At 38.3% G+C, this 7,479-nt stretch overlaps 1 non-coding gene across 1 annotated transcript; it reads left to right on the top strand.

Annotated features, from left to right (window-relative positions):
• Nucleotides 1-825: 825 nt before the first annotated feature.
• TRNAS-GGA lies at nt 826-897 on the top strand. The gene has a single exon. It is a non-coding gene; the product is annotated as a tRNA-Ser (tRNA).
• Nucleotides 898-7,479: the final 6,582 nt, after the last annotated feature.

Below are 7,479 nucleotides of genomic sequence, written 5' to 3'. Positions count from 1 at the left end.
TAGACAGACCTTTGATGGCAAAGTAATGTCTCTGCTTTTTAATATGCTATCTAGGTTGGTCATGACTTTCCTTCTAAGGAGTAAGCATCTTTTAATTTCATGGCTGCAACCACCATCTGCAGTAATTTTGGAGCCCCAAAACATAAAGTCTGACACTGTTCCCACTGTTCCCCCATCTATTTCCCATGAAGTGATGGGACTGGATGCCATGATCTTCGTTTTCTGAATGTTGAACTTTAAGCCAACTTTTTCACTCTCCTCTTTTACTTTCATCAAGAGGCTTTTTAGTTCCTCTTCACTTTCTTCCATAAGGGTGGTGTCATGTGAATATCTGAGGTTGTTGATATTTCTCCCAGCAATCTTGATTCCAGCTTGTGCTTCTTCCAGCCCAGCGTTTATGTTAAAGGGATTTATATAGTCAAGAAATACAAGAGAGGAAAATTATCTACAAAATTAAACCCAAATCAACAAAACATCAGAAGGAACATATATATCAATAATTAAATATAAACAGATTAAATGCTACATCCAAAAGACACAGACTGGCTGAATGGATACAAAAGCAAGCTGTATATACATGCTGTCTACAAGAAACTCACTTCAGACCTAGAGACACATATAGACTGAAATTGAGAGGATTGAAAAATATATTCCACGCAAATGGACAGCAAAAGAAAGCTGGAGTAGCAATCCTTATATCAGACAAAATATACCTTAAATATATAATATGACAAGAGATAAGGAAGAGGACACTGCATAATGATCAAGGTATCAATCCAAGAGGAAGACATAACGATTGTAAATATCTACGCACCCAACAGGGCTTCCCTGGTGGCTCAGAGGTTAAAGCGTCTGCCTGGAATGCAGGAGACCTGGGTTTGATCCCCGGGTTGGGAAGATTCCCTGGAGAAGGAAAAGGCAACCCACTCCAGTACTCTTGCCTGGAGAATCCCATGGAGGGAGGAGCCTGGTAGGCTACAGTCCATGGGGTCGCAAAGAGTCGGACATGACTGAGCGACTTCACTTTCACTTTCAGTTTCACTATGCACCCAACATAGGAGCACCTCAATAAATACATACATGACACATACAATACATGACAAACACTAACAGACATAGGAGAAATTGACATTAACACAATAGTAGGAAACCTTAACACTTCACTTATACCAATGATCATCAAAACAGAAAATTAATAAGGAAACACAAGTATTAAATGATACATTAGATGAGATGGATCTCATTGATATCTTCAGGACATTCCATCCAAACGCAGAAGAATACACCTCTTTCTCAAGTACACGTGGAACATTCTCGTGTGACCACATCTTGGGTCACAAACCAAACCTCAGTAAATTTAAGAAGATTGAAATCATATCAAGCATCTTTTCTGACTACAATGCTATGAGACTCGCTATCAATTGCAAGAAAAAAAAAACTTCAAAAATCAGAAACACGTGGAGATTAAACAATACGAATAACGAACAGGTTACTGAAGAAATCAAGAGGGAAATTTTTTTAAATTCCTAGAAACAAATGACAATGAAAACACAACACCTCAAAACTATGGCATACAGCAAAAGTAGTTCTAAGAGGGAAGTTTATAGCAGTACAATTCTACCTCAAGAAACAAGAAAAAAACTTCGAATAGACTACCTAACTTTATACCTAAAACAACTGGAAAAAGGAAAACAAAGAAACCCCAAATCAGTAGAAGGAAAGAAATCATAAGGATCAGAGAAGAAATAAATGAAAAAGAAATGAAATAAACCATAGTAAAGATTAATAAAACTATAGGCTGGTTCTTTGAGACGATAAACAAAATTGACAAACCTTTAGCCAGACTCATCAAGAAAAAAAGTGAGAAGAATCAAATCAATAAAATCATAAATGAAAAAGGAGAGTTTACAACAGACAACACAGAAATACAAAGGATAACCTGGAAGAAATGGACAGATTCTTAGAAAAGTTCAATCTTCCAAGACTGAACCAGGAAGAAATGGAAATTATGAACAACCCAATGACAAGCCCTGTAATTGAAGCTGTGATCAAAAATCTCCCAAAATCAAAAGCCCAGGACCAGATGGCTTCACAGGAGAATTCTTTCAAACATTTAGAGGAGAGCTAATGCCTATCTTTCTAAAACTCTTTCAAAAAATTGCACAGGAAGGAACCCTTCCAAACTCAATCTATGAGGCCACCATCACCCTGATACTAAAGCCAGACAAAGACAACACAAAAAGTGGGAAACTACAGGCCAACATCACTGATGAAAATAGATGTAAAAATCCTCAACAAAACTTTAGCAAACAGAATCCAACAACACAATAAAAAGCACATATATCTTGATCAAGTTGGATTTATTCCAGGGATGCAAGGATTCTTCAATATATGCAAATCAATTAATGTGATACATCATATTAACAAATTGAAGGATAAAAACTATATGAGCATCTTAATAGATGCATAAAGAGCCTTTGACAAAATTCAGCAACCATTTATGAGTAAAACTCTTCAAAAAATCAGCATAGGAGGAACCTTTCTCAACATAGTAAAGGCCATATTTGATAAGCCCACAGCAAACAATATTCTCAGTGGTGAAAAACTGAAAGCATTCCCCCTAAGATCAGGAACAAGACAAAGGTGTCTACTTTCACCACTATTATTAAACATAGTTCTGGAAGTCCTAGCTACAGCAATCAGAGAAAAAAAGAAATAAAAGGAGTCCATATGAGAAAAGAAGTAAAGCTCTCACTGATTGCAGATGACATGATACTGTACATAGAAAACCCTTAAGATAGTATCATGAAATCACTAAAGCTAATCAGTGAATTTAGCAAAGTCCCAGGATACAAAATCAATAGACAGAAATCACTTGCATTTCTACATAGTAACAATGAAAAATCAGAAAGAGCAATTAAGGAATCAATCCCATTCATCATTGCAACAAAAAGGATTAAATATCTAGGAGTAAACTTACCTAAGGAGACAGAAGACCTGTATATGGAAAATTATAAAACACTGATGAAAAAAAAATCAAAGCTGACCTAAACAGATGGAGAGATATTCCATGTTCCTGGTTAGGAAGAATCAATATTGTGAATATGACTATACTAACAAATGCAATCTACAGATTCAGTGTGATCCCTATCAAATTGCCAATGGCATTTTTCACAGAACTATGACCAAAAAAAAGTCACAATTCATCTGGAAACACAAGAGACTCCAAATAGCCAAAGTAGTCTTGAGAAAGAAGAATGGAGCTGGAGGAATCGACCTTCCTGTCTTCAGATTATACTGCAAAGCTACAGTCATCAAGACAGTATGGTACTGGCACAGAAACAGAAATATAGACCAATGGAACAAAGTAGAAAGCCCAGAAATAAATCCATGCACCAATGGGTACATTATTTTTGACAAAAGAGGCAATAACATACAATGGGGCAAAGAAAACCTCTTCAATAAATGGTGCCGGGAAACTGGACAGCTACATATAAAAGAATGAAATTAAAACACTTCCTAATACCATACACAAAGGTAAACTCAAAATGGATTATAGACCTAAATGTAATATCAGAAACTATAAAATTCTTAGACAGAAACATAGGCAGAACACTCAATGACATAAATCAAAACAAGATCCTCTATGACCCACCTCCTAGAATAATGGAAATAAAAACACACGTAAACAAGTGGGACCTGATTAAACTTAAAAGCTTTTCAATAACAAATGAAACTATAAGCAAGGTGATAAGACAACCCTCAGAATGGGAGAATATAATAGCAAATGAAACAACTGGCAAAGGATTAATTTCCAAAATATACAAGCAGCTCATACAACTCAATATCAGAAAAACAACCCAATCAAAAAGTCGGGAAAAGACCTAAACAGACATTTCTCCAAAGAAGACATACAGATGGCTAACAAACACATGAAAAGATGCTCAACATCGCTCATTACTAGAGAAATGCAAATCAAAACCACAAGGAGATACCGCCTCACACCAATCAGAATGGCCATCATCAAAAAGCCTACAAACAATAAATGCAGGCGAGGGCGTGTTGAAAAGGGAATGCTCTTGCACTGTTTGTGGGAATGAAAACTGACACAGCCACTATGGAAGACAGTATGGAGATTCCTTTAAAAATTAGGATTAAAACCACCATATGACCCAGCAATCCCACCCCTAGGCATATACCCTGAGGAAACCAAAACTGAAAAAGACACATGTATCCCATTGTTCATTGCACTGTCATTTACAACAGCTAGAACATGGAAGCAATTTAGATGTTCATTGACAGATGAATGAATAAAGAATTGTGGTACATATACACAGTAAAACTAAAAGCTAGTTCTTTGAGAAGATAAATAATATTGACAAACCTTTAGCCAGACTCATCAAGAAAAAAAGAGAGAAGAATCAAATCAACAAAATTCGAAGTGAAAAAGGAGAGGTATTACTCATCCATAAAAAGGAATGCATTTGAGTCAGTTCTAATGAGGTAGATAAACACAGAGTGAAGTCAGTCAGAAAGAGAAAGATAAATATCACATACTTTGCAGCCAAAGATGGAGAAGATCTATACAGTCAACAAAAACAAGACCAGGAGCTGACTGTGGATCAGATCATGAACTCCTTACTGCCAAATTCAGACTGAAAATGAAGAAAGTAGGGAAAAACGCTAGACCATTCAGGTATGACCTAAATCAAATCCCTTATGATTATACAGTGGAAGTGAGAAATAGATTTAAGGGCCTAGATCTGATAGGTAGAGTGCCTGATGAACTATGGAATGAGGTTCATGACATTGTACAGGAGACAGGGATCAAGACCATCCCCATGGAAAAGAAATGCAAAAAAGCAAAATGTCTGTCTGGGGAGGCCTTACAAATAGCTGTGAAAAGCAAAGGAGAAAAGGAAAGATATAAGCATCTGAATGCAGAATTCCAAAGAATAGCAAAAAGAGATAAGAAAGCCTTCTTCAGCAATCAATTCAAAGAAATCGAAGAAAAGAACCGAATGGGAAAGACTAGAGATGTCTTCAAGAAAATTAGAGACACCAAGGGAACATTTCATGCAAAGATGGGCTCAATAAAGGACAGAAATGGTATGGACCTAACAGAACCAGAAGGTATTAAGAAGAGGTGGCAAGAATACACAGAAGAACTGTACAAAAAAGATCTTCATGACCCGGATAATCAGGATGGTGTGATCACTCATCTAGAGCCTGACATCCTGGAATGTGAAGTCAAGTGCACCTTAGAAAGCATCACTACGAACAAAGCTAGTGGAGGTGATGGAATTCCAGTGGAGCTATTTCAAATCCTGAAAGATGATGCTGTGAAAGTGCTGCCCTCAAAATGCCAGCAAATTTGGAAAACTCAGCAGTGGCCACAGGACTGGAAAAGGTCAGTTTTCATTCCAATTCCAAAGAAAGGCAATGCCAAAGAATGCTCAAACCACTGAACAATTGCACTCCTCACATGCTAGTAAAGTAATGCTCAAAATTATCCAAGCCAGGCTTCAGCAATATGTGAACCATGAACTCCCTGATGTTCAAGCTGGTTTTAGAAAAGGCAGAGGAACCAGAGATCAAATTGCCGACATCTGCTGGATCTTGGAAAAAGCAAGAGAGTTCCAGAAAAACATCTAGTTCTGCTTTATTGATTATGCCAAAGACTTTGACTGTGTGGATCACAATAAACTGTGGAAAATTCTGAGAGAGATGAGAATACCAGACCACCTGACCTGCCTCTTGAGAAATCTTTATCCATGTCAGGAAGCAACAGTTAGAACTGGACATGGAACAACAGACTGGTTCCAAATAGGAAAAGGAGTACATCAAGGCTGTATATTGTCACCCTGCTTATTTAACTTATATGCAGAGTACATCATGAGAAACACTGGACTGGAAGAAACACAAGCTGGAATCAAGATTGCCAGGAGAAATATCAATAACCTCAGATTTTCACATGACACCACCCTTATGGAAGAAAGTGAAGAGGAACTAAAAAGCCTCTTGATGAAAGTGAAAGAGGAGAGTGGAAAAGTTGACTTAAGGCTCAACATTCAGAAAACGAAGATCATGGCATCTGATCCCATCACTTCATGAGAAATAGAAGGGGAAACGGTGGAAACAGTGTCAGACTTTATTTTTTTGGGCTCCAAAATCACTGCAGACGGTGACTGCAGCCATGAAATCAAAAGACGCTTACTCCTTGGAAGAAAAGTTATGACCAACCTAGATAGTATATTCAAAAGCAGAGACATTGCTTTGCAACAAAGGTCTGTCTAGTCAAGGCTATGGTTTTTCCAGTAGTCATGTATGGATGTGAGCGTTGGACTGTGAAGAAAGCTGAGCACTGAAGAATTGATGCTTTTGAACTGTTGTGTTGGAGAAGACTCTTGAGAGTCCCTTGGACTGCAAGGAGATCCAACCAGTCCATTCTGAAGATCAACCCTGGGATTTCTTTGGAGGGAATGATGCTGAATCTGAAACTCCAGTACTTGGGCCACCTCATGCGAAGAGTTGACTCATTGGAAAAGTCTCTGATGCTGGGAGGGATTGGGGGCAGGAGAAGGGGACGACAGAGGATGAGATGGCTGGATGGCATCACTGACTCGATGGATGTGAGTCTGAGTGAACTCTGGGAGTTCGTGATGGACAGGGAGGCCTGGCGTGCTGCGATTCATGGGGTCGCAAAGAGTCAGACACGACTGAGCGACTGAACTGAACTGAACTGAATGCATATATATGGAATCTAGAAAAAATCGTTCATTTCTGTCGCTAAGTTGCATCCAACTCTTTGTGACCCCATGAACTGCCACACACCAGGCTTCCCTGTCCATAAAAAATGGTACTGAAGAATTTATTTGCAAGGCAGCAATGAAGAAACAAACATAGGGAATAGACTTATGGATATGGGGAGAAGGGAGGGGAGGGTAAGATGTATGAAGAGAGTAACATGGAAACTCACATTACCATATGTAAAACAGAATTTTCTCTGTGTCTCAGGAAACTCAAACAGGGGCTCTGTATCAACCTAGATGGGTCGGATGGGAAGGGAGATGGGAGGGAGTTTCAAAAGGGAGAGGATATATGTATACCTATGGCTGATTCCTGTTGGTCTTTGACAGAAAACAACAGAATTCTGTAGAGCAATTATCCTTCAATTAAAAAATGAATAAATGTTTAAAAGATTTTTAAAAAAATTACAGGTCAACTGACACAGCCAGAACTGTCCCCAGCAAAATGGAATGTGAGGTTACTGCAGTTATGACCAAGTTTGCATATGCAAGCAATGCCAACCACACCAGAACTATTATCTCTTGGACACTGTACAGTGCATCACATCTAATTGCATAAATGCTAAAAGGTGGAGGGGGAAATGTACATCTAGGGTTAATAAAGGATGATACACAACCTGTCAAAGACTCTTTTCTTTTGGTGAGTGCTTCATGCTATTTACAAGGGTCT

This window comes from Oryx dammah, unplaced genomic scaffold (assembly GCF_014754425.2).
Source record: "Oryx dammah isolate SB20612 unplaced genomic scaffold, SCBI_Odam_1.1 HiC_scaffold_27, whole genome shotgun sequence".
Lineage (NCBI taxonomy): Eukaryota > Metazoa > Chordata > Mammalia > Artiodactyla > Bovidae > Oryx > Oryx dammah.
The sequence above is the reverse complement of the archived record's forward strand: the minus strand, read 5'-3'. Positions and strand labels throughout refer to the sequence as shown.